Below are 24,953 nucleotides of genomic sequence, written 5' to 3' on the forward strand. Positions count from 1 at the left end.
TCTTATAAGTTTGGCTGGGATCTAAAGGTATTAAATGGAGCAGAATCTAGGAGCATAGCCCTGTGGTAAAGAATAGGTTTTACTTTCTTTAGAAACTTTCATTAGCTTTCATTAGCTCAGAGCACTTCTCTCATGCTTATGTATTAACAAACACACACACACACACACACACACACACACACACACAGCCATCATGCCCACTTTTACAATACCAGTTAGTGTCATCTTTAAGATACAATGAAATAAAAGAATTAGGGTAGATATGGGAGGTAGGAAATAGGGAGCTGATATAGAAAGTAGTTCTCTAGTTGTATAAGTAGTTCCAAAGACAAAGAGTTTAGTATTCATCTGTATGATTTATAAGTTCTCCAGGTGGTATTCCCATTAGGCTGTGGGTTACTCCAGGTCAAGGCTTGGTACAGAGTTGGTCTCCGTATGGGTTTACACTGGAAGAAAGAACAAATGAAATGCTGTGATCTCTTCAATTTCCTGTGAACAGGGCTGAAACCAGTATGTGACATCTTTGCCCCTTCAAATTGGCTTTGAAATTCTGATACCACTTAACAATAATGTTGGAGGAGAGGATATAGACACAAAGTGTAATATGTTCTGAGTGTCAAACTCTCTAGAGTACTGTCTCTAGATGGCAACCGGGGGACATGCCTAAGCAAGCTCATGCTAGTGGCTATCTTAAGCAACTTTTTGAACAGGTTTGAGAGAGAAAAGGACTCAAACCCAGCTACATATCATGGAGCATCAGCTTTGGAAAACCCCAGTGATAGACAGTGGTGGGAAAGTTCTCATAGACCGAAGGTCACTGGTGACTCAAAGAGGCAGTCTCATCATCAAGTGATGCGTAGTGCCAGAATCATCAAATGCTGGTTGTGGGTTTAATATAAAATAGGAGATGGATGTGACGACTTCATATGTTCATGAGCCATCTAATAATAGCCAGTGCAATAAATAGCAGTTGAGTGAATGTTGTTGAGTAGGCAGGGCTATACAGAGTCACATGTTCATTATTAAAAATACTTATTTGTCACTACAGTTTAATTCTTGTCACAAAGACTGTGGAACATTCCACACTGAGTCGCAGGCTGGGGCTTCTAATCTACCTTGCCTGGGGGAAGCTTTGTTCTTGGCCTCCAGGTCATTCTACTGTTTTTATTTACTTTCCCCTCATACTTTTTATTTACTTTCCCCTCAACTTCTCCTCTTAGCCCTTTTCCTCCCTGAGAGAGGAGGTAGTGTCAGAGTCAGCGTTAAAGTTTATTTTACCTGGAAGGTGAGGAGAAAGAAGAAGGACCCAGCACTATTTTCTCATCTCTTATTCATCCTCTCTGTTTTATCAACGCCTATCCCTATGATGTCTGTCATCTCCAAAACCTCAGTGCCCATGTTTTCTTTTATTTCCTCTTGTTTTTCCATCTCTCTCTCTTCTCATCTAATTATTTTATCATACTCAATGTAGATGTTGTTGATTAAGTAAAAGTCACATGAACATGCACATTTAGTGTTTTCCAATAGATTGGATATTATTTAATTAATGGTAATACTTAAATATATTTTTTGCCACCACCCTCCTATTCTGACATCCTGAGATGCTTTCCTTGGTCTCTCGTATTATTTCTGAACTCTGGTATTAGACTTTTTGTCATCAAGGTGTTTTTGTGGAACCGATCTATGTTTCTCCATTACTATAAGCTATTGGTATATGAAAAGTTGTTAACAGAAGTAACAAGCACTATAGAAAAATTGTTAAAGGAGAAATAGTTGCAGGCTGGGAAGCTTACAGTAGACTTTACACAGAAGGGCAAACTTGAGTTGAACTTCAAAAATATGTAGGGTTCAAGTAGGCCAAGAAGAGGAAGGAGAGTATTTTAGGTAGAGGAAATGATGTGAAACAAGGAACGAACCAGAAATGTATAAGGCGTGAGAAGAGGAAAGAAAGTAGACTGCTATGAATGAAGCTGCATGTCGGATAGCAGAGGGATGTGAAGATGAAAACAATATGTGATGGCTAAATTGAGGGTCGTGTTAAATACCAAGCCAAGGGTTTAAACTTCATCTTTGCGTTGGCCCAGGTGGTTTTGAGCACAAATAACAGAAAGCCATTCAAAGTAGTAGAAGCGTAAGGGAGTGAGATAACTTAAAAACAAAGGGATCTGGAGGAACTCAAGGGCAGAACGGGCAGCTGGGTCTCCCCAAGTCTGGGAACCAGGAATGAAAATCTATCAGGAGCTAGTGCTGCAAGTTTCCTAGTCTTGATCCCTCGACTCCATCCCAATCATAGACTTTCTCGCCTCAGCTTCTCTCTGCACATCTGCCTCATCCTTCTCTGCATAAGTTTTCTGTTCCCCATGAGTATGGTATAAAACAATGCAACCCACAACTCACACATTTACATCTCAGTTTGAATGACCAGAAAAGACTACTATCGTTACATTTCCATGAAAGAGAATCTGGGTGTCTATTCCAAGTACAATAATAGAAGTGGTGTCATACTGAATAAACATGGCTTCTGGGGCCCACGTCCAGGACGAAGCAGCTGTCAGAGAAGGAATACGGGACTACAGCCTGGGCACATGCTCTAAAGACGTCTTCAATAGTTTCAGAGCTAAATGAATGTCTGGCGGTGGAAGAAGAAACACTGAACATGACCTTAGGAAGCTTCACCAGGAAGCAGAATGGGTTCCAAGGGAAGATTATGGAGGCAGGAAGACCAAAGAGAAGTTGTTTAAATCTAAACATTGAAAGCTTGAAATAATGTGGCTATGGTCAACCTGACCACTATTCCCTAGAAAATATACTTGGTTTAATAAATGTAACTTTGTATTTAGTCAGGAGAGGAACATTTCTTATTTCATAGCTCAGAGCCAAACCTGAGCTATTTGATAATATATGTATGTTACTTATATGTTGGCAGTTGATCTTTCTTTATCCAGTGGTTGCCCAACTTCCTGCTTTGAAATTAGAACTTGGGATAACCTAAATCAGTAAGGGAAAACCATAAAATGAAGTAGGTTCCATGTAGTCCTACTCTAACTACTATATAGGATGTTATAAATTCTCATTCTGTGAAGCTGGTCAAAATTTGCTTTTCATCTGTTGCTGGTTAACTTGATTGGTTGGCTGAGGTCATAGTCGTCAGTGTAAGCCCACACATGGGACAGGCAGCTTCACTCTGTCCCTTGGCCACAAACCATATCCTCATGAGGCTCCATCTTCGGGTCCAGCTATGGGAGGACTGGGAGAGCAGAGACCAAAGCTCTATCCTGGAGTTTGGAAAAAAATTAAAATGCTACCACTCTTCCAAAATTTTCAGCTTCCTTCTGGTCACAAGACAACCTGCTATTCCTGTGTTCATGATGGTATTACTCAGACTAATCCTCTATGGTGTTCTGTCCTGGAGTGGTACATGATCTTTTACATCTCCTATCCTCAGACTCACTTCCACTTGTGAAAAAATAATATTGCTACAATATATTTTTGTGTTTGCAACAACTCTGTTAGAACAGAAGAGAATACAGCACTCGAGTGACTTAAACAAATAAAAAAAATTGTATGGCTGTATATATCAAGAAGGCCAAACATAGGGCTGACATAGCAAGATACCACAGACTGGGTGGCTGAAACAGCAGAAATTTATTTTCTCACAGTTCTAGAGGCGTCAAGATGTCAGAGGTTTGGTTTCTCCTGAGGCTTCTTTCCTTGGCTTGCAGATGACCACCTTCTATTTGCAACATCTCTGGTGTTTCTTCTGTCTTAATCTCTACATCTTATCAAGGCATTAGTCAGATTGGACAATAGGGCCCACGCTTATAACGTCATTGGACCTTCATTTTCTCTTTAAAGGCTCTACCTCCAAATACTGTCATATTTTACAATACTGGGAGTTAAGACTTCAACATGAATTTTAGAGAAACACAATTCAGTCCATAACAGGCAGCTCTGTGGTTGATGAATTCAGTGTTTCAGTTACAGTGTCAGCCTCCAGGGTTGCCATCCCTCTCTGCTGAGTCATCTTCAACATCTGGGTCTGATCCTCATGTTAGCTCCCCTCGTGTTGTAAAATGACTGCTCCATTTCGGGCATCACAATCAGATGTGACATGCGCAGTGGAATAATAAACTGTTTCTTCCTGTGTGTCTCTCTTCACAATCCTTTTCAAAAGGAGCCAGTCTAGACTCCTCTTTGCTCACCAGCCAGACCTTCATGTGTACATGCTTACACTACTCCCCAGCAAGAGAAACAGACTGCCATGATTAGCTTGGGCTAATAACAGTTCATCCCCTAGGGCTGAGGCCAGCCTCCCTGGGAGCACAGTGTTGCTTTAAAAGAAAAGGGAGACACTTGCACAAAATCAGGGTCCTATGGGAACAAAGGAAGGGGAGACATGGAAACCAACAATGTCTGCTGCAACAGTTTGCCCTCTTGTTTTCCATGGACCACGTCCCTGAATTTCACCATGACTGTAAACCCTGATGATTGCTAACCTAGGAGTCACTGGTAAAACCAATCTTTGCAGCTGCAATAAAGAGCCGTATTTAGAAACTTCAATTTCCCTGTCTGATTTACCCGGAGTGGACAGTCTCCTCCAACTTGTGGCTTCTCTTCTCCATGCCCATGTTCCCACCCCAAGTCTAGCTGCACCTTTTTTGACACAACCAGCATCTTCTATTCAACCAGCAATCCAAATCTCAGAGGAGGTAACAACCCTCTCCCTAGCTAGCCACTTAGCAAATATGTGTCACTGAGAACAAGAAGACCTGGATAAGGGAATAGAGATCACTCCATGCATATATACATCACTGATATTAAGAAAATAACTTGAAAACTGTGTTATACAAATGGCAGGTTACTAGTTAGGACATCCTTTACATGTGTTGGTTAACACAGGGTACCTATCATTATCATTCAGAAATTATTCCTTTACTGAGATTATTTAAATAAGTTTAGAAGGGCTTTTTACTTTTCTATTTCATTCTTGTGCTGCCTGCATCAAGAAAGAAGAAACTGATTCATCGGCTCTGTTTTTCTCCCAGACTATCCAAAAAGAACTTAAAAATCTAACATGTGCAATGAAAAACCCACAATCTACTTTTAATTTTCCACAAGTCTCTTATTCTCTTATAATTCATTTGAGTTAGAAATGACTTTGCTTGCATGAAATGAAGGTTATTTTTGTTGCTTTTTGATGGGCAAACAGTAATATGTAAATGAATAACACAGAAAGAAAGCTTGTTTTCTTCTATAACTTCTATTTAATATTATAAAATTCTCTCTAAATATGAGCTTGCTGTGTCCCTGATCACTTATTTAAAATCACTTTACCTACCCCATCTCTCCTTTGGCAAATGAATGTTACAGAGGATTTGATTCTTATTTACGTGTCCAAATTGTATTTTTCCCCTACATCAATCATTCACAACTTTGATCTTCTGCTTTGGGCATATGTCTCTGGTAAGGATAGAGCAGAGGGATGAAAGGGGCCTTTCTCTGGAATGGATTGAGCCAGGAAGTGTCAAAGAGAGCAAATCACAGGAAGCACTGGTCACTGCTCTGGCGGCTTGTGAGCCACGTGGCAAGACAGAGGAGAGGGGCCAGGATGGTCGGGGATCTGGAAACCAAGTCATGGGCTTGAGCAATCAGGGAAATTAATATTGAGAACAGATGGAAAACTTGATTACTGCCTTTAGGTGATTTTCATGAAGAAAAAAGGACAATAACAATAGTAGCTAAATTTTACTGAGAGCTCATTCTGATGGAAGCTCCAAAGAAGTAAATTATGCCTAATCATGAAAAACAAACATAGCCATCTGAGACTAAAATGGGTTCCCTGGTAAGCTACCGCCCCTGGAGTATTCAAATGCAAGCCATCTGCCCATCTGTCAATAATGCCCTAGAAATGACTTCTCTCTTCAGTGGGATGTTGGGCCAGATGATTTCTAATTTTCTTTTGTGCTGAAACTTTGATCCCTTAAGAGCCAGGAAAGCTATTTGATTCATTAATTCATGGCACTGTCTTAGAAAACATTTAATCCACGTTCACTCACAACATAGAAACACCTTCTGCAGCATCTGTGGATGCTATGCCTCTAAAATTATAATATCAAAAGTATGTCTGTCTCCTCTCTCATTCATTTAGTCATTCATTCATCCACAGATGTAATGAGCTCCTACTGCACGCTAGGTTATGTGCTAGGCACAGCAGATGCAAACATGACTAAAAACACACGTTTATCCTCAAGGAGCTCATAGTCCATTACAGGAAGCCAGAAAATCTATCAAATAAATAAATCAATTGCACCGCTTTGGATAAGTAAAACAATAGAAGCATGCACTTGGTAGAGAGAGTTGTGGATTCTATCTCTGGAGTCAGTGAAAGCTTCCTGAAGAAAATGAAAGCTAAACAGAGTTTTATAAAACAAATCCAAATATTCCAGGTAGACAAGGGAATAGGGTATTCCAGAGAGAGGGAACAGAATGGTCAAGGAGTCGGGAATGAAACAAACACTAGAATTGAGTGGAACCTTGATGGCCATACTTTTGCCATGCTAAGAGATTTGGAGTTCGCGTTACAGAGGATGGAGAGCCACATTCAGGGCTGCATTTCTAGAACTGATACCCACTGAAAGCCACTGCCTCGTCCACTCTGCCCACTCCACCTGATCAGGTTCCCTTTCCTGTCTGCTTCTAGTCTTCCAAAGCACCGCGCCGGCAGCTAGAAACAAGAAGATGGCTCACGGGGCAGTCCTTTCCCTCAGACATGTAGAACTTTCTTCACTGCCCTAGGCACCACACCTGGGCAAATTCCATCCTGTGACACACGTTGCTACTCCACGGCCTAGACACTGACAAGATTAGACTTCATGAATAACCTCCTTCAACTTCCTATGGGTTCTCCTGAGTTTTATGGACTGGCCTCCACTCTGTTATTTCTTTGAAAAATAAAGGTTTCTTCATCTCAGGAGATGTGCTATGCCTCTTAGTGATATGTTCTATAGTTTTGCATTTAGTTAGAATAGAAATTTGCCAAATTAACGATCAGAGTTGTCACATGACTGATGATTATAAAACTAAATCGAGAGAGTAATAGGAAAGACTTTTACCCAGGCCCAGAATGGGTCAGGATGACTTCATGGGTTATTTTACTTCTAACTTCTAGATTGCAGGATAATTTCAATAAAGATTCTGGGCAATCACTGAGTCAGCCACACACTTAAGTTACTGCCTTGCTGACTTTTATAATGGCGTGGAGAGGTGAGTCACTTTTCATTACAGAGCACTTGTGTCTGATAGAGCTTCAATCTAGCAAACCATGAAGAAGTCAAGCACAGAGAAGAAAATATCCCAGGAAGCCACAATAGAGAGAAAATGATAGAGAGAATATCACCTTTATCTCCAAGCAATGTTACACACCCACCCCCAACATGTTATTTTTAACCTATAAGGTCATTCTTAACCTATCTATGAATGTTTTAGAAAGCAAAGATGATCTCAAAATGTGAAACATATTGTCAGCCTGATTTAATGGAATATAGTCAGGCATTTTTTTTCTCTTTTTTAAACTGGCAGCTTGTGCTGCTTAAATCTTGTGTTCGATCTCTCAGCTGTGAGCAAATGCATAAAAATAGCTTTTCATTCTGTAGTTGGGTCTAAGCCAATTAATAAAAATAAGGAAATGACTCAGTGGAGAGTCTGAGATACTCTACATTTTAGAATTCATATTATCCCCCCCATACTTGTTTAAGAATGGACTTGAGCAAGACTTCAAAAAAGTATAAGGTGTTTCCCTCATGTGGATACCTATGCTCCAGAGAGTCTCCAAAGAGAAAAATATGTCCAGTGATAAAGACTCCCAGGCAGCATGACTTGTTCCCCGTGCAAGCCACATCTCCTAACTGTTCACTGTTCCAGAATTGTCAACGTCCCTTCAAGTGCTTCTTATTCCACAAACGACAGACCCTGCCAGGGTGCTAACGTGAGGCTAACACCTCTCTCTAAACATCTTTTTGGGTCCTGATCCGTGAGCTTAGGGCTACCAATTTCCCCTTGGACCAGAAGGGTAAACTCCAGCTCCAAGCATGCATTAATAGCAGTGAGATGCATAAAAAGCAGTGAGATAGAGAAAGGGGTGAAGCTAATAACAAGGCTGCTCTATAATGTTTAAGCAAGCAACACTGAGAACGCAGAACAGATCTGGAACCTACATGTCCCTGGTGTATTCTATACAGCGCACAAAGCTGTTGTTCTTTGATTTGAGTTTGTAAAAGAAAGCGCTGGGGATCGTATTCAAGAGAGGCAATAATCTAGCAGAAGCTGAAACGACATGGGGGCACTTTCCCTTTCTGAGCATGAGAAGAAAAGATTTTCTTCATCTTAATCATGCAGCAAACCTCGATTAAAAGTGACAGGCGTGGAGAAAAATTAGACCATTGGGAGGAAAATGAAAATAAATGAGATTTGGTGGAAAAAACCAAGGGAGAAAAGCTAAGCAAAAATCACAAATGTAAAAGGAAATGTGTTGGAGTTGTTATAAAAGAAACTAAAAAGAGATGTATGAGTAAGTTCTAAAAGCAACGAAAATTAATGTAGGCAAGGAGCTGGAAACAGAAAACAGGAATATGTGGAAGAGAAAGGAAAAGAAGAGATAGGCACAAGAAAATAATGTATGCTGTTATCAATGGTAAATGGTTAATTCATATTTAATGCATTTTAGAAAGAATGAGCCATTGTGCCATGGGAATTCTAAGACCGCCCACTACAGAGTTTATATATTCCATTGCATTTTTGTGTAGGAAAATAAACAAACCACAGAGTCAAACCACTTGTCACTGAAAATGACTACCAGGGTATTGGTGGGTAATGATTCTTCCTGACATGAGAATGTGTTCCTGGGGTATCATCCATAACCCGCAGGAGAGATTTATCTTCACAGGATGTTGTTGTACATCACACACCCACTTAGAAAGTCTCTGTGTGATCTGTACTAATTTTTAAGAATTCTGATTTTATTCTATATCTATCACCCTGAAAGTACAATAATAAAATCTTTGTTGATTAGAAAAAATAATAAATGTGAAGGCTCTTGTGATTGACGGAGTTCTGCAAGATTTACTTCTGTTCCCTCTTATTGATTTTTTTCCAGAAGCCCAGATGCAGGCCTGCTTAGTGGAGAAGGATTACATATGGATTCCCTAAAGAGAAATCTGATACAAAAAGGGACTTGGGGATTAGGAAGCTCGGGTCTTATAAACATGAAAGACGTGAGCTGAAATTTTTATTCACAAAGGAAACTGAAGATTAAGGAACTCACTTTTGAATGGTCAGTCATAGTATATGACCTCTGCTTCTTCAAGTGACAAAAACAAACAAAAAACCAAAACAAAAAAAGCTGAGCTGGAAGGGGAGAGAGGCAGGGAACCCATACAAACTAAAAATTACTAATGATTAAGGAGCAAAAAAACGAATTTCTGTTCTATTTTGTTTTCTCAAGTTACAGAACATGGGTTTAGTGCAATGTTTATCAGTCTTTGATTCAGCACCATGTGATTATACAGTTATAGGTAAGTAGAAGATGCAATTATAGGTAAATAGAATACTTGGGTGACTTCTTGGCAGTTATCTATATATCTCTAGGATAATTTTCACCCCACACTAGTTGCCTAGACTACAAACCATAAAAACGACTGTGATTTACACCCTTATGCTTTTGACCCTTTGCAATTCTAGAAATTCCATGAGTCTAGAAGGAGCCTCTCCTAGGTGTGAATCACAACCTCCCACCCATCCACAAAAACAAGTCTCCATAGGTCTCTAAGAACACTTCCCAAACTCGTCTGCACTGGTGATGGGCATGGCTGTGAATATAATAGTCCTGCAAGGCAATCGGACAAGCATCTCTCACTATGTTCACACCTTTTACTCAGAAAACTCACCGCTGGAAGATTATGCTAAAGCCGTAGTCATGGATGGTTGCAAAAATTTAGCTGTTCATCACAGCACTGTTTAAAATAACAAGAAATGAAAATCAATCTAAGTATCAAACCACAGAGGTTAGTTCAATAAACTATAAATTTGATTAAAATCGTGGTAGATTTAATGTGATGAAATAGCAGAATATACTATGACATTTGAGCATGTTCTCAAATCAAAAAAGCAACTCTGTGATTCTATATATTGTATAATCCCATTATGGTTTTCTAAAGTATATGTAAGTATATACGCACATGTTCACTAAAACGTTGATAATGATCACTACTGGGGAGTGGGGCCACGGGTGATTTTTTTTCTGCTCATCGTTAATGAAATGTTGTGCTTGTCAATGAATATTACTTTATATAAGTAAAAAGCTTAAAAATGTTTTAAATAAAAATGCTTTCTAAAATAAAAAAGGCTTTGAAAAATCCAAAAGCTTGTATGTAGCCTGTTAAATATTGAACCTGTATTCCATCTGACCGTGCCCAACCCTCTAAGTGTGTTAAGTGGATATGTAGGAAAAGGGGCCTAAACAAAAAGACTCCAGGTCTTCTTAGCATTTGGGGTGGGTCACCAGGCCTCCACCTCATTGGCTTCCACTAAGATGGAACCTTCTGCCAGATGGTGAACCGCATCCTCTGTCCTTGCTGAGGACTGGAGCTCTGTGGCCCCCATGAAGTCCTGAACCCACACTCTTTTGGATCCCTCAGCAATGTGATGGCCTACCCCTAAGCTTTCTTGGGAGACCTAAAATCTGGGTAACGCTCTGACGTGGCCAGATGACTGTCTCTGACACTAATATCCCGAGACACCAAGTAGAACCGGCTGCATGATTTATGGGACTCGATGTAAAACAAAAATGTAGAGCTCCTTGTTCAAAACTTATTGAGGATTTCAAGATGGCAACAGCAGAGCATTAACCAAGAGTGGGTCTTGCTGAGCGCAGGGATTCTGGGCTACTTCACAGGTCACATGTCTATGAAGCCACTCTGGCACTAGCCTCCTACTTATTTATTTCTTAGCAAGTTTGTCCAACGGTCAAGTGTGGGCAAGTTAGTTTGTTCTTGACCCTGCAAATGTGACCCCAGAAAGGGAGGCAATTTAAACAGGGCCAAAACAGCTGTCAAGCTAACATAACTTATCTTCTGACACCCAAGAACCAAATTCTGTATCATGTTGTAATAATGACCACATGGTTTCAGAGTATGTCTGTGTCCAAATGGAAGGCGGGTAGGGGCACAGAAAACCTCACAACTATCAAATCAGTTTCCTTTCTCCCCTAGAAAGGCCAGGCATAGACTACACACATCCTTGACATAAAAGCAACTAACGTCTAATGATTTAGTAGCTTACTACTGAATAGGAGGATTCTCTGGGCCAATTCATTAACAAGTCAAATTAGAAATGTTTCCCAGGAATTGAGTGGAGCTTAGGGCTCACAAGTAGTTTTACGTGATTAGCACATTCTCTTCCTCCAACTTGAACATTTCAGAAAACTCTACGTAAAGGACCCCACGACGTGGGGCAGAGCCTGGAGAACGGCTCCAGCCACTGCCAGTGCAAGGCAGGTCTGGGAGGAAGCTGCAAACACACGTGAGTTCTTCCTCTGACACTGATGCTTTGGGTGGTCTGGGTCTCGGTCTCCTCAATTGTAAGAAAAGATAACAACACTCAGAGTTGTTGGGGGAATAAAATAAAAAATATATATAAAGAACTTTACGAAGTATTCTTTTAAAGCTTATACTATGTAATAATTCCGCGTGAGTGATTGCCCTGAATGAGAGCCATTAGGATATGCAACAAAAGGAAAATGATCAGCTACTAAATATATGTCCTATTTTCTTTTAGAAGGACGTAGTTTGCTTTTCTGTATCTAGGTTCACAGTGTATATATCTGGACCAAATGTTTCTTAAAAAGGAAAATATGATCCCTGATAGCCGTCAGCCAAACTTATATGACTGTCTTTTGTTCGGGAAATTGGACAAGCCTAATAACGCCTCCGCTTTAAGTATCATTATAATAAACCATGAATTACAGGAAAGATGGCCTTCCCAGCATTGTAGCTCATTACTTTCAAGTAATGCTTTATACTTTGGACTGCAGTGCAACAGAAGGCTTTGGACAGGCCTTAGTATTATTGTACTATCAGGGTGATAGATATAGAATAAAATCAGAATTCTTAAAAATTAGTACAGATCACATGGAGACTTATACTTTACCTGATTTTCATAGATACCTTTTCCAGGTATATTCCTAGATATCACAAACTCAGGCCCTAGACACAAAGGGTCCCTGGGTAACTAAGGGTCCTCAGAGGTGGTTTTAAGGTAGGGAGGGGGCCGTGTGTCATGGAGGGTCTCAGGTCCCGCACCCTACAAAAGAACACAGGATATGGTGAGGCCAAAAAGGAACTCTAACAGAGCCATGGATAGGGGGTTCATACCACTATAGTCTCACTGTGGGTTGGAGACACAGGAAGCAGGAGTCACACGATCCGCAATCCACCATCTGCTTCTTTACCAACCAACCAACCAATGTGGCCACGGCAGTTATATCAGTGGCTAATGGCTCACTGGTTACAGCCGATGGCCAACTAGTCACAGTGGAGGGCCATCTACTACCCGAGCCAGCACCTCTCCACGTGAGGCCGAGAGCCTGGAAACTGCTCTCTGGGGCTCTGTCCCCACACCTTGCTATTGTCAGTATTTTAAAACCTGTGGGGAAAACAACTAAATTGGCCCGGGATGAGGCTACACAGGTGAAGTGAAACATGGAGATCCACTGCTTTTGACGGGAATCTGATGGACTCCGCATAAAAATGCTAGTTATCTAGAGGATCAAAAACAAGTGGATCATTAGATCTCCACATCTGGGGAATCCACACTGGAAAAAACTAGTAAGAGGAATCTTTGTGAGGAAAACCTGTTTAGAAACTGCTGTTCTAGAGGAAAAGAACTTGACTCTTCAGCTGCTTGTGAACTCGACTCATACACACGTAACTTGATTTAATCAGCCCTTTTGAAAGGGTTACTTATTGCCATTATGAGAACCACGCCGTGACAGTGGTGAGATAAGGGCTTCCTCCCCAGTGACAGTGGTCACTGGGACACAGTTTGGGATCTCCAACCACTCGGAGCTGGTCTCCTCCTCTGTCAAATGCAGGTCTTTTCTTCTTGGACAACTCCACAGATTATGAAGATTCAATGAGTTCAGTACACCAAACGTATTTTGTAAACTATAAATATAGGTATATAGAGTGGATGAGGAAGGAGAAGAGCCTCACATTTGATGACTGAAATAGCATCACATGAGTAAAAACAATTTAAATTCCTCTTCAGGTGAACTGCAGTTCTGGAACTTAGTTTTTCTACTAATAAATATCAGAGGGACATATTTTGGAATTCTAGGTTTATGTAATATCCTGTCTTAAGAACCAAAAGAGAAACCAGAGAAAGAATAGTGAGCTTGAGCCACATTTGGAGTCAGTTATCTAAACACACACACACACACACACACACAAATAAATAATGAAAAGAAATCCAAAATATGTACTGTGGCTAGTAACTTGGCTGAACAGTAACATATGGATGCCACAACTGGACTTACAAAAAGACAACCCTCCACGGTGAAGAAATTTTCCATTATTTCCCATTAATCATTTGACACTTGAAAGTTTTCATAATGTATCAGGCCCTGTTAGAACATACTCCTCTCAAGAAAGCTAGTTTAAATTTACAGAAGGGATTTATGAAGAATGGTGCTGGAAGTGGGAGGACTTCCCAGAAGGCATCAGTTTAGAGTCAGATCCTAAAGGGGAGGGTGTAAGCCTTTGTAAGTCCTAAACAACAAAGGGCCAAATAATTGAAGGGACTCAGTCACTTAAATATTTATTGACTATCTACGACATGCCAGCACCATATTAAGGTCATTGTGCTGATCAAAATAAAGTCCCCATCCTCATGACCTTACATTCTATTAGGGGACATAGAACAATAAACAAGGAAAAATAAACAAATAACTGAGAGACTTGCAAATGTGGTAGAGAGTGATTGGAGAGGGGGTTTGCCACACCCCCGGGGTGGCCTGGGAAGGGCTATCTGAGGAGGGCTGAGATGTAAAGGATGGAAACTGTGAAGACCTAGGGCATGCTACTCCAGGCAAGGGAAACAGCAAACGTCAAGGCCCTGAGGAAGGGAGAGTGTGCCACGCTCAGGGAAGAGAGCAGAGAACTGGCTGGAGCCTGGTGAACAAGAAAGAGACTGGTGAGATAAAGGTGGAGGGGCAGCGAGTCACAGGTCTCACAGGGCCTTGCAGGCTGAGGAAGATCACTTTGGCTTTGGTGTTTGGGCAGGACAGGTGAGCACAGGGCAGAGGGGAAGCTGAGAGACTGGTGGGAAGTGACTGCCGTCGCCCCAATGAGAATGGAAATGTAGGGGAGAATTCCTCGGGAGCCAGCCACAGGCTGCTGAAATCTGCCCTGCACGGAAGCCTGTAGCCTATCGGAATCCGGGATCCGCTGCACTCTCTCTACAGGCTGCCCTGTCTGAAATACCCAACTTGTATCTGACAATTTCCCGGCAACTGTAGCATGTTGGCAATGTGTGTCTGGAAGAGGCTGGCTGGCGAGTGCTAAGAGAAGCCATGGACAGGAATAATGGACACGGTACGGCTGTGTTTTGAGCACGTCTGCAGGCTGGAAAATTCTAGAAGAGCAAGGGGTCAGGGAGTGGAGCATGGGAGGGAGGGGGAGAAGGGGCCAGGCTGGAGATTCACAGTGTGAGGTTCTGAGGTAACCGTATAGGTCAGAGTCAATGTGAGGGGCCACTGCACAATGTCTGGTGGGAGAGGGGACAACAGCAAGATATAGAGACGCGATTTTAACCCACCCAGAAGTGACCACACCACTAACAATGCCTTCTGTTTTCTTTTACAATTAATTCTGTTTTCTTTTATAATTAATTCAAGTATTTTCAGTGGTTTATGGACTCCCCAGAGATACAGTGGTAAGATTTACCTGATAAAATTTTAAAATGCTCATTCCTTTCTATATTTCGAATTCATTTCATTCCTAAACCTTTATTATGCCAACATAGGCTGACCAGTTTACTTGACAGCTTTTAGTCCAATGGAAAGAATGAATGTAAGTAATTTTGGAGTCAGAGAAGAATCTGTTCAAACTCTGGCTCGGCCGCATTCCAGCCCTACTGTCTTCGTCAAGTCATTTGAACTCCCTTAGTCTCAGTTTCCACATCTGAGTAATGGGGGGGTTGTAAGGGTTATGAATATCCTTTAAGTGGCCCCTGCTTGACACTTGATGAATATCAGTATTATAATTATAGGGCTAAGGACACAGGTTTCCATCTCATGTGAACTAAATAGCTTATTTTAAAAAGAAAAAAACAAACAAACCTCTTTTCTACGTCCGTAAGTTGTATCAAGTCCTGATGTACACAAGCAGTTACACACAGGGGTTCTGGGTGAGTGGGTACAATCCTTCCCCTGTATCCCTGTCACTGGCACTACTCAATCCTGACAAAGCCTCAGCAACAACACCATTTGTTATTTTTTACCTTCCTTTTTGAGGTTATGAATGGAAACTATTAGAGTTAGGGAAATGACTGAAATATTTTTCCCCAGTCATGAAAATATGTTCCTACAAAAGCTCCTAGAACCTTCAGCAGCCTCAAAGCTCAGCAGGGTGGTCAGCCTGAACCTATTTGCTTTTAAAACATAAATGAGGATGGTGCTTTAAACGGAACTTCTCACTGTGCCCAGAAATGAAAAATTCCAGCTTGTCACTGATCTCTTATGAAATTTGGAAGAAGCGGCCCGCTTTTGTAGGCGGGATTCACATAATACAGCCCAAGTCGGCCCTCCTTCCTTTGTTCGCTCCATGTTTGGTTATAATTGTCTCATTTTTGAGGTTTCTTATCCTCAGAGGCTCCCTGTAGAAGAAAAGTTACCAAAGGCTTATTTCTGCCTTTGGGGAGCAGGGGAGACGTCTCCCCCACCCCGCTGTCTGAACATTAAATCACAGGCACTCGAAGTTGGACTCGGCCTCCCTTTCCAAAACTTTACTATTCCTTCCAATATCTCAGTATGTGAGACCCCAAAGCCGGGAAAACTGCATTGTAACTTTTTGAATTGCTGCTGTCTGTGTATTTCTTTGATACCTATAGCTCATACTTCCTTCTTCTGTGTTTCTAGTTTAAGTTAGACCTTGGAAGGTAAAGCAATGCGCGGAGGGAAGAGTGTTGTAAGAAAAACATATCAAATGTGACTTTTATTTTTGGAAGCTTTGAAAATAAATAGAGGAGAGAAATGAAGCACACTCATGAAGGAGAGCGAGAATTAAGGTCTGGGAGAGACTAAGTATTTTCCTCACTTACGGGAGCAAGGTATCATAATGACTTGAGTTGGGTTTTCTGACTCCTGGCTGTGAGGTCATAAAACAAAGTCAGGTTAGTTCAGAGCAGGAGGGGCTGCTCTGAAGAGGAAAATTGGCTTCCTCTGGGGGTCTCCTCTATAGGCTGAGGTGGATCACCTGTGCTTTCAAGAGTGCTGGGCTCTTGCCCAAGCCAACCCCATCAAAATGGGGGTGATTGAAACCCAAAGAAGATACAGGCTTTTCTCACAAATTAGATTAGTCCCTCACAGCCCCAAATCAGGGTATAAAGTGAACTCGGGCAACCATTTAAGGGGTGTGATTTTTAGGGACTCTGAGAAGCAGCCTGGCTCAAAAATTTCCTTACATCAGCCAAAATTCTTATCAAGACTCTCTTCTGTGATTTAGCTCATTCTAACTTCCTTACAAAATGTCATGAGCTATCTGGAATGAGCAAACCTGATGTCATTACTACCCAGTAGAACTGTAGTATGACTTGATTTCTCACATTACGGGCACGGGGGAGGGCAGAAGCAAGAGGGACCGTGGGCTTTGACATTTTGATATGACCAGTATGGATGGTTGGAGGGAGGTTTGCAGCAGGAGAGGACCTGGGACAGAAAGGGGCTATGCCACTCAGAAGTCTGCACACTGCTGGACTGAGTCCTCTCTTCTGGAAGTCACAAATTAATTGTGAAGCATTTACTAAAGACTTACTATGTGCCAGAAACCATACTAGGCACTGTGGACCCAAAGAGTTATCAAAGGTAGATTCCTCAGGTAAACAGATAATTAGGACACCTAACGTCTTCCCAACTCTGCATCCAGTGACATAATGATAGCCAGTAAGTGTGACGATAGAGACATGCAAGGGCGCTATGGGAACACAAGGAAGGGTACTTAGCCCAGCTCTAAGGGAGGTGGGAAAGCCTTCCTGGGGAGGTCATAGCTGAGCCAAGTTATTTTCTATAGATGACCATATTTCACAGATTCTAAGATGCACTTGCTTTTCTACATTGTAACTACTCTGAAACTTGGATCTGTGTTATAAGATGGTGACATAGTCGCTATGGGTCTGGCAAGTTGTCATGACATAATTGTCATTGCCTGCACAGGAGCAAACGTAGTCCTTTTGTCATCAGTTAGTTCATTTGATATGTCTTAAATACCAAATTGCATATGATTTGGTGTTACAGCAAAAAGTTATCGTCCGCATAGAAAAGCATGGAAATGTAGTAAAAGACCACACAGTGATTGTATAGTAAGAAAGAAGACATTTTTCACTGGAGGGATGACCACAGCTCTATATTTCTCACAAAATAACAAGTGTTTTACTAGAGTCAAGAAAGCAAGGTACCCACAAATCAGTGCAGCTGTTATATTTTGTTCCTAAGATACAAAAAATTACAAGAAAGAAAGAATTGCCTATCACACACTAAACAACACAGCTAAAGGCAGAGTAAGTTACGAAACCTAGAGAAATAAACACAAGAAAATGTCAGAGGGGCAGAGGCTGGTGGTGGTGATCCATGCATGTCATAGAACTGTCCTTAAAGCATGGTTTAAAAAGCAGAGTGTTATTTTTCTTTATTGGTGATAAATAAACTAGCTGATCAATGATGTCTTAATTTGATATAATACGGTATTGGGTTTCAAGGAACAGGAACCCACACGCTTTAGCTTAAGCCCAAAGCAGTAGTGAACTAGACCCAGTTCATACAAGCTCAAGAAAGGTAAATGTATATGCAAGTCTCCTCCATGTGATATAGGCCATCACAGGAGTATTTGCACCTTGGAAATTGGTAAATGGTACGAATCGGGGCTTTGTTGTTTGTTTGTTACGTAAGAGCTGGCTTAATAAAACACCACTGCCAAAGGGGGAATTTGTGGATTATACAGGAATATCTCTGGAAGCCTCACTAGGTTTTGGAACCAGTCAATCTAAACTTATGAAAAACAATGACTATGTCTCTCAATCTTTTCCTCAGTCTCTCCAGAGCCACATGGCCTATCTCTTCTTGAGTCTACGCATCCCTTCATTCTTCTCTCTCTTTGGATTTCATGGCCACCTGTAATACACTTAGCTTCAGGTAAAGTTATGTAGTGTGTAGACCTGCCTTTTCTAGAACTATGTCTGGGGTAGTTCCCCAAGAAGGGGATGTAGGGCCAGGAGAACAATGATGAGTATCTCAGGCTTAAAAGAAGTTGGTTAGGGTAAAAGAGTAAGATGAAAGGGCATTCCAAGCAGAGGTAACTGTGTTCAGAGTTGCTAGCACAAAAAGTAGAAATTGGGCATGCAGGAGAGGAGGCCAAAGAGATGGGCAAAGGGCAGGCAAGAGGGCCTCACACGTCATGTTGAGGAGCTTGTTTTTATTCTGCACGTGACAGGGTTTTTAAGTCTGATGGGATCACGCCTGGGAGAAGTGAAGTCTAGATGGTTCCTGTAGGCATACCACATCCTGGGAGGCACCAAGCTGCAGTGGGAAACGTACTGAGAAGGTAGTCAGAAGCTCGAGTTGTAGACGTGTCCACTGAGTGACACTTTGCATAGCATGGGCACGTCACTTATCCCCCCCAAAGTCTCAGTGTCTTCATCATCAAAGTGGAGATAAATAACACCTACCCTCTGACGACCTCAAAGGGCTGTTGGGAAGGTGAACGATACAATCTATGTGACAATCCTTTTAGGCCTGTAAAACATGGTGCAAGCAGAAGGCATTTACTCATCTGTAAAATGAGGGGCTTGGCCCAGATGGGATCTCGTATTCTTCTTGTTCTAAAGTTCTATAACTCTATTATTATCCTTATTATCTGATGATCAGGCTAAAATTATGGGTTTTATGGACCTGAAACACCCTCCTCTCATTTTGCCAAGAAAACTCAATGTGAAGCTCTTAGCCTGAGAAATACCACTTCCTAGGTGGTTGTTTCCACCGAAACACCAATAACCCTAAAGTTATGCAGGAATGTGAACTGTTTGGGTTTGGATAGGAAGAGGAAATTGATTTATAAACTAGGAATAGAACCAAACCCCTAAAAAAGAGTACAGTTTCTTTCTGTACATTACATGTAAGTATGAACTGAATCCCCCATTTGGTAACCTCTCTGCTTTTTAAAACATTGCATATTATGCTACAACTGAAATGCTAAATGATTTAAAAGTGGTTTTAGAAAACTGTGGCTAAAACTTAGAGGTTTAGAATGAGGAGACCTAGAGATTTTTTTTCTTTCCTAAATCACCCTTCGGCCACAGTGTTTAGTGTTCAGTAACTTTCTTAAGTTTTAGAAAAGAAAGAGGAAACAATCATCTTCCTACGTAGAAATGTATTTATCAAAAGTGCTGCGATCACCAATAATAGATTAGAACCACTGCTCACACTCACAAGCACAGAAGGCTTCCTGTGTGCTGGGTACTGGGCTGAGTACTTGCATCTTCTCACTTAATCCTTACAAAATCCCTAGAGGCAAATACTCTCATTGGTCCCATTATACAGATGAAAAACGGAGGATCAGGGAGACTCATTGACTTGCTCAGGGACCTACAGCCAGCAAGTGGTGGCACTGGGTTTCAAAGCCACAGAGCCTGGCTCCACACTCATCCTTGTTATCACCTGTGCCAGCTTTCCTTTGACTACTTACTATGATTTCCTAAAAACAGCTTTCCCCAAACAAAAGATAACCTCATGACATGTATTGAGGGGTGATTGAGAAAGGAACTCTTTAAAATGTGGGGCTCTCTGATACTCCATTTACCAAAGTTAAGAATGAGTACAATGTTCACTGTTCTTTTCAGCAGATAAAAACCATCCGTGTTTTCCAGAATGGCCGGCCTAAAACATCAGAGGCATCATGCTGCACGAATAGCTTAGACTTTCAAGATGTTTTTTTGTCCTTTAAATAAATGCTGGGCCTCTTCATCCCAGCGAGCAATGATTTGGAGAAGAGGCAGGAATTCTATGCAAAACCTGGTCTCTCCTTAGCAGTTGACCGAAACATCAGTTGCAACTCTTTCTTCCTGTAGTTCAGAGTGATAAAACACTTGTGGAAAGTGAATGAGTCCCTGTGGGAAAGAGTCTCTCCCCATGTTCCAAGCACAACCCTTCAATCAAATATCTTTTTTCACATGCATTTAAGCAGACTTTTAAAATACACTTAGAGAAAAACCAAAAAAAATTACATTAGATTCTTCTTTTCTTTGGTTAACCATAAATGTTTGTAAGGCACCATAGCCCACGGTGGGGAGGAACATAATAAAGCAGTCCAGTAGTATACTTCTATTTCTAGAACATGATTACCAAGGAGAGAAATCTGTGGCATGCATTTATTGGGCATTTTACTAAGTGCCTAGCTGTGTGGGGTAGAAAATAAGAGCAATAAGATCTTAATTAACAGATCCCTGGGAACCAACCGTTGTAAAAACAAAGAAACAAACAAAAGTTCTATGTAAGCTATGCTAACCAATCTGCCTAAAGGTATGAAACAACATTAAAGGGATAGAGAATGGTGAAGCCACCATTCCTCTCTTGCCAAGTATTTGGGGGTCCTTTCCACCCCAGGGGAGAAACATCCTCTCTCAAATTCTCTTCACTTTCTCTTTCACTCAACAGACTGTGGTGGCTCCCTGCATCTTTGGCTAGGAGCTGGGACTGCAAAAAGAAACTAGATCCCACTAATGAGCCATGATTCTAGCCAGGATTGGCACAAGTCCTTGCAATCGCCTCCTCTCTCCATCTCCCCAGTCAAAACAGAGTATGATAACTAGTCATTCACACTGATAAAGGGATTGGCCAATTACAGTTCAAATAAAGCTCATTTACACTAAAATGTGACCTCCACCATGCTTTTGAATTTTAAGTCTGTTTCTTTCAACTGGGCGTAAGAAGTTTCAGATACCACTAAGCAGGTTTTAGGAGGAAGAAAGGGAGCTAGAATCACGTCAGTCCTGTTTATCTAACTGTCCCTAAAAGTCGCAGTTCAAATGTTCCCTCTTCAGAGAGTCTTTCTATGACATTGAATCTAAAATTGGTCCCTTATTACATTACATGTTTTATTTTATTCACAGCACTTAACATTATCATAAATTATCTTGTTTGTTTCTTTATTGTGTGTTCCCCTGCATTTTTCTCTAAGCACTAGAAGAGCAGAAATCTTGTCGGTTTTGTTTTCTATTGTGTGTGCAGGGCCTAATACACTGGCTAAAACATAGAAGGTTATCAGAATATAACTGTTGAATGAATGAATCAATGAGTGAATGAATGAATATATTTGACCACCTGATTTAGTGTGTTTGATAGGACATGTGAAATATTTGCCAAGGGAGCGAAGAATACTCAATGGGGAAAGGATAGTTTCTTCAATTAAATAAATATGTAGAAAACTGAATTGCAGAAGAATGCAGAAAATGAAATTGGGCCCCTATCGTACACCACTCACAAAAAAAGTAACTCAAAATGGATTAAAGACTTAAATGTAAGACCTAGAATTATGAAACACCTAGAAAAAAACACAGGGAAAAAAGTTTCTTGACATTGGTGTTGGCAATAATTTTTTGGATATAATACCAAAAGCAGAAACAAAAGTCAAAAGCAAAAATCAGTGGATGGGAGTATGTCAAACTTAAAAGCTTCTGCACAGCAAAAGAAACAACCAACAAAATTTAAAAGGTAATCTACGAAATGAAAGAAAATATTTACAAAATACGTATCAGATACGGGGTGTCGTGCGGGGTCTCTGGTCCCACTCCCCACATAAGAACGCAGGACATGGTGAGGCCAAAAAGGAACACCCACGGAGCCATAGGTAGGGGAGTCATACCACTATATTCTCGCTGGTGGCTGGGTTGGAGACACAGGAACCAGGAGCAACACAATTCTCAACCCTCACTGCGCCGCTTGCAGGCTCAGGCGCCATCTTCTTGCTAGCTCCCCCATTTTCTGCTAGCGTAGCCACGGCAGTTATATTAGTGCCCAATGGCTCAATGGTTACAGCTGACGGCCAACTAGCCACAGCTGATGGCCATTTGATCACAGTCGACGGCCATTTACTACCTGAGCCAGCACCTTTCTATGTGAGGCCGAGAGCCTGGAAACGCTTTTTGGGGCTCTGTCCCCACAAGGGGTTAGTATCCAAAATATTTAAAGAACTCATATAACTCAATAGCAAAACAATAACAATAACAAACAATTAAAAGTTGACAGAGGAACTGAATGGACATTTTCCAAAGACATACAATATACAAATATCAAAATTATGTTGTACACCTGAAACTAATATAATGTTATATGCCAATTATAACTCAATAAAAAAAGAAGACATACAAATGGCAAAAAATTATATAAAAAGGTACTCAACATCACTAATTATCAGGGAAAGGCAAATCAGAACCATACTGAGATATCACCTCATACCTGATAGAATATCTATTATCAAAATAACAAGAAAATAAAATAGAGAAGATCCAAGGTGGTGGAGTAGATAAATGCTGTGCTTGCCTCATCCCCCCAAATTACAACTAAATTATAGAACAATCAGCCTGGAGAACCGTCTGAAGTCTAGCTGAATGGAAGTTTTAGAACTTAGGATGTAAAGAAGTAGCCAAATAAATACTGGTAGGAGGGGTGGAGAAGTGAAATCAGCTGGTCCTACATCCACGTGTGGCAGTTGAAAATCGGGAGAGAGAGCTCTGCCACAGAGATTCCCCACGAAAGAGTGAGGGACCCCAGCCGCCCAAATCACGCTCTCCAGCCCAGAGTACTGGTGCCAGAAAGAGGAGCCCCCACAACTTCTGGCTGTGAAAAACAGTGGGGATTCCGACCATCCAAGTGGGACAGAAGGCCTTGGGAAACACAGACAGCCTCTTCAAGGGCCCGCACAGGCACTCACCCTAGGCTCCGTTGGAAGGACGGTGACTGGGGGTGTTGGAGACATATGGGGAGAGACTGAGTTGTGTAAATTCGGGGCGAGGACTGGAGGAACAGTCCCCATTTTCCCTGTGTGGTGTCCTCCGCCCAGGCAGCTGGCAGACAGGTGCCATCTTTCCTGTGTTGAGCCCGCCCCTACAGGCCAAATCTGAATCTGATTGGCCTGGTGAGTTCCACTGCTCCACCCTGCTGACTCACTGAAACCCTGCCTCACCCAACTTGCATACCACAGGAGGCTTTGTCAGTGGCTCCCGTGCGGGAGCCAGCAGGTGGCAGAAGGCCTTGGAGTGTCCTGACCTTTTGCGGAGCTACCCCAGACCCATAACTGGTGGCAGCCATCCTCAGTTTGCAGCATAGCCTCTCCAACACGCCTCCAGGTATAGCAAAGACAGCAACCAAATTTGGATCACTGTGAAGATCTTACCAGGTACTCCCTGGCCAGTCACAAGCAGTGGTTTACCTGGGCCTGCACCAGAGCCCCTCCCAAGAAGCCCCAAAATCAACATACTTGGAGGTTGGCTTCAAACCACAGCAGAGCACTGCCCAATTAGTCCCCCAAGCAGCACACACAAAGGGCAATCTCAATAGGCACCAGAGCCCTGTGGAGTGAATCCTGCTCCATGTAGTAAGCGCCCCTCCCCCCCATGTAGCAGCCCAAAAGCTATGGACATAGCCAAACCTCACAGCCAGTCAGCCTGAGGTTCAATACCACCCACTGACATGCCAACAGCAATCAAGGCTCAATTATAGCAGGAGGGCATATGCAACATACACAGGGGACACTCCTAGAGCACACAGAGCAGGTGACCAGGGAGACTGTGCCACTGGGCCCCGCAGGGCACCAACTACATAAGGCCACCTGGCAAGACTGGGAGACATAGTAGATCTGCCTAATACATAGAAACAAACACACAGAGGTAGCCAAAGTGGGGAAACAAAGAAATACATCCCAATGAAAGAACAGGAGAAAACTCCAAAAAAACAACTAAGCAAAATGGAGGCAAGCAACCTACCAGACACAGAGTTCAAAACAATGGTCATAAGGATGCTCAAGGAACTTAGCGAGAACTTCAACAAAGATTGCAAGCATGCATAAAAAAGGACATGGAAACCATAAAAAAAGAACGAGCTAGAAGTGAAGAATACAATAACTGAAATAAGGAATGTACTAGAAGGAATCACCAGCAAACCAGATGAAGCGGAGGATCAAATCAGCAATTTAGAAGACAAGGTAGCAGAAAATACCCAATTGGAACAGCAACGAGAAAAAAGAATTAAAAAAAAAATGAGGATAGTTTGAGAGACCTCTGGGACATCATGTGCAATAACATTCGCATCACAGGGGCACCAGAAGGAAAGGTGAGAAAGCAAGGGATTGAGAATCTGATTGAAGAAATAATGACTGAAAAAACTTCCCTAACCTGGTGGAGGAAATAGACATACAAGCTCAGGAAGTGCAGAGTCCCAAACAAGATGAACCTAAAGAGGCCCACACCAAGACACATTATAATTAAAATGGCAAAGGTTAAAGGCAAAAAGAGAATCCTAAAAGCAGCAAGAGAAAAGCAGTTAGTTACCTACAAAGGAGTTACCATAAGATTGTCGGCTGATTTCTCAACAGAAACTTTGCAGGCCAGAAGGGAGTGGCAAGAAATATTCAAAGTGA

The 24,953-nt window shown here is 41.7% G+C and overlaps 1 protein-coding gene across 1 annotated transcript in view; it reads right to left on the reverse strand.

The window, feature by feature from the left end:
* Nucleotides 1–261: 261 nt before the first annotated feature.
* Nucleotides 262–24,953, reverse strand: part of LOC117024582 (uncharacterized) — a 43,589-nt gene continuing 18,897 nt past the window's right edge. Inside the window, exon 4 of the mRNA XM_033110004.1 lies at nucleotides 262–446. The gene's annotated coding sequence lies outside the window, so the exon portion shown is untranslated. The remainder of the gene's footprint in view (nucleotides 447–24,953) is intronic.

Source organism: Rhinolophus ferrumequinum, chromosome 7 (genome assembly GCF_004115265.2).
Source record: "Rhinolophus ferrumequinum isolate MPI-CBG mRhiFer1 chromosome 7, mRhiFer1_v1.p, whole genome shotgun sequence".
NCBI classification, from domain to species: Eukaryota; Metazoa; Chordata; class Mammalia; order Chiroptera; family Rhinolophidae; genus Rhinolophus; species Rhinolophus ferrumequinum.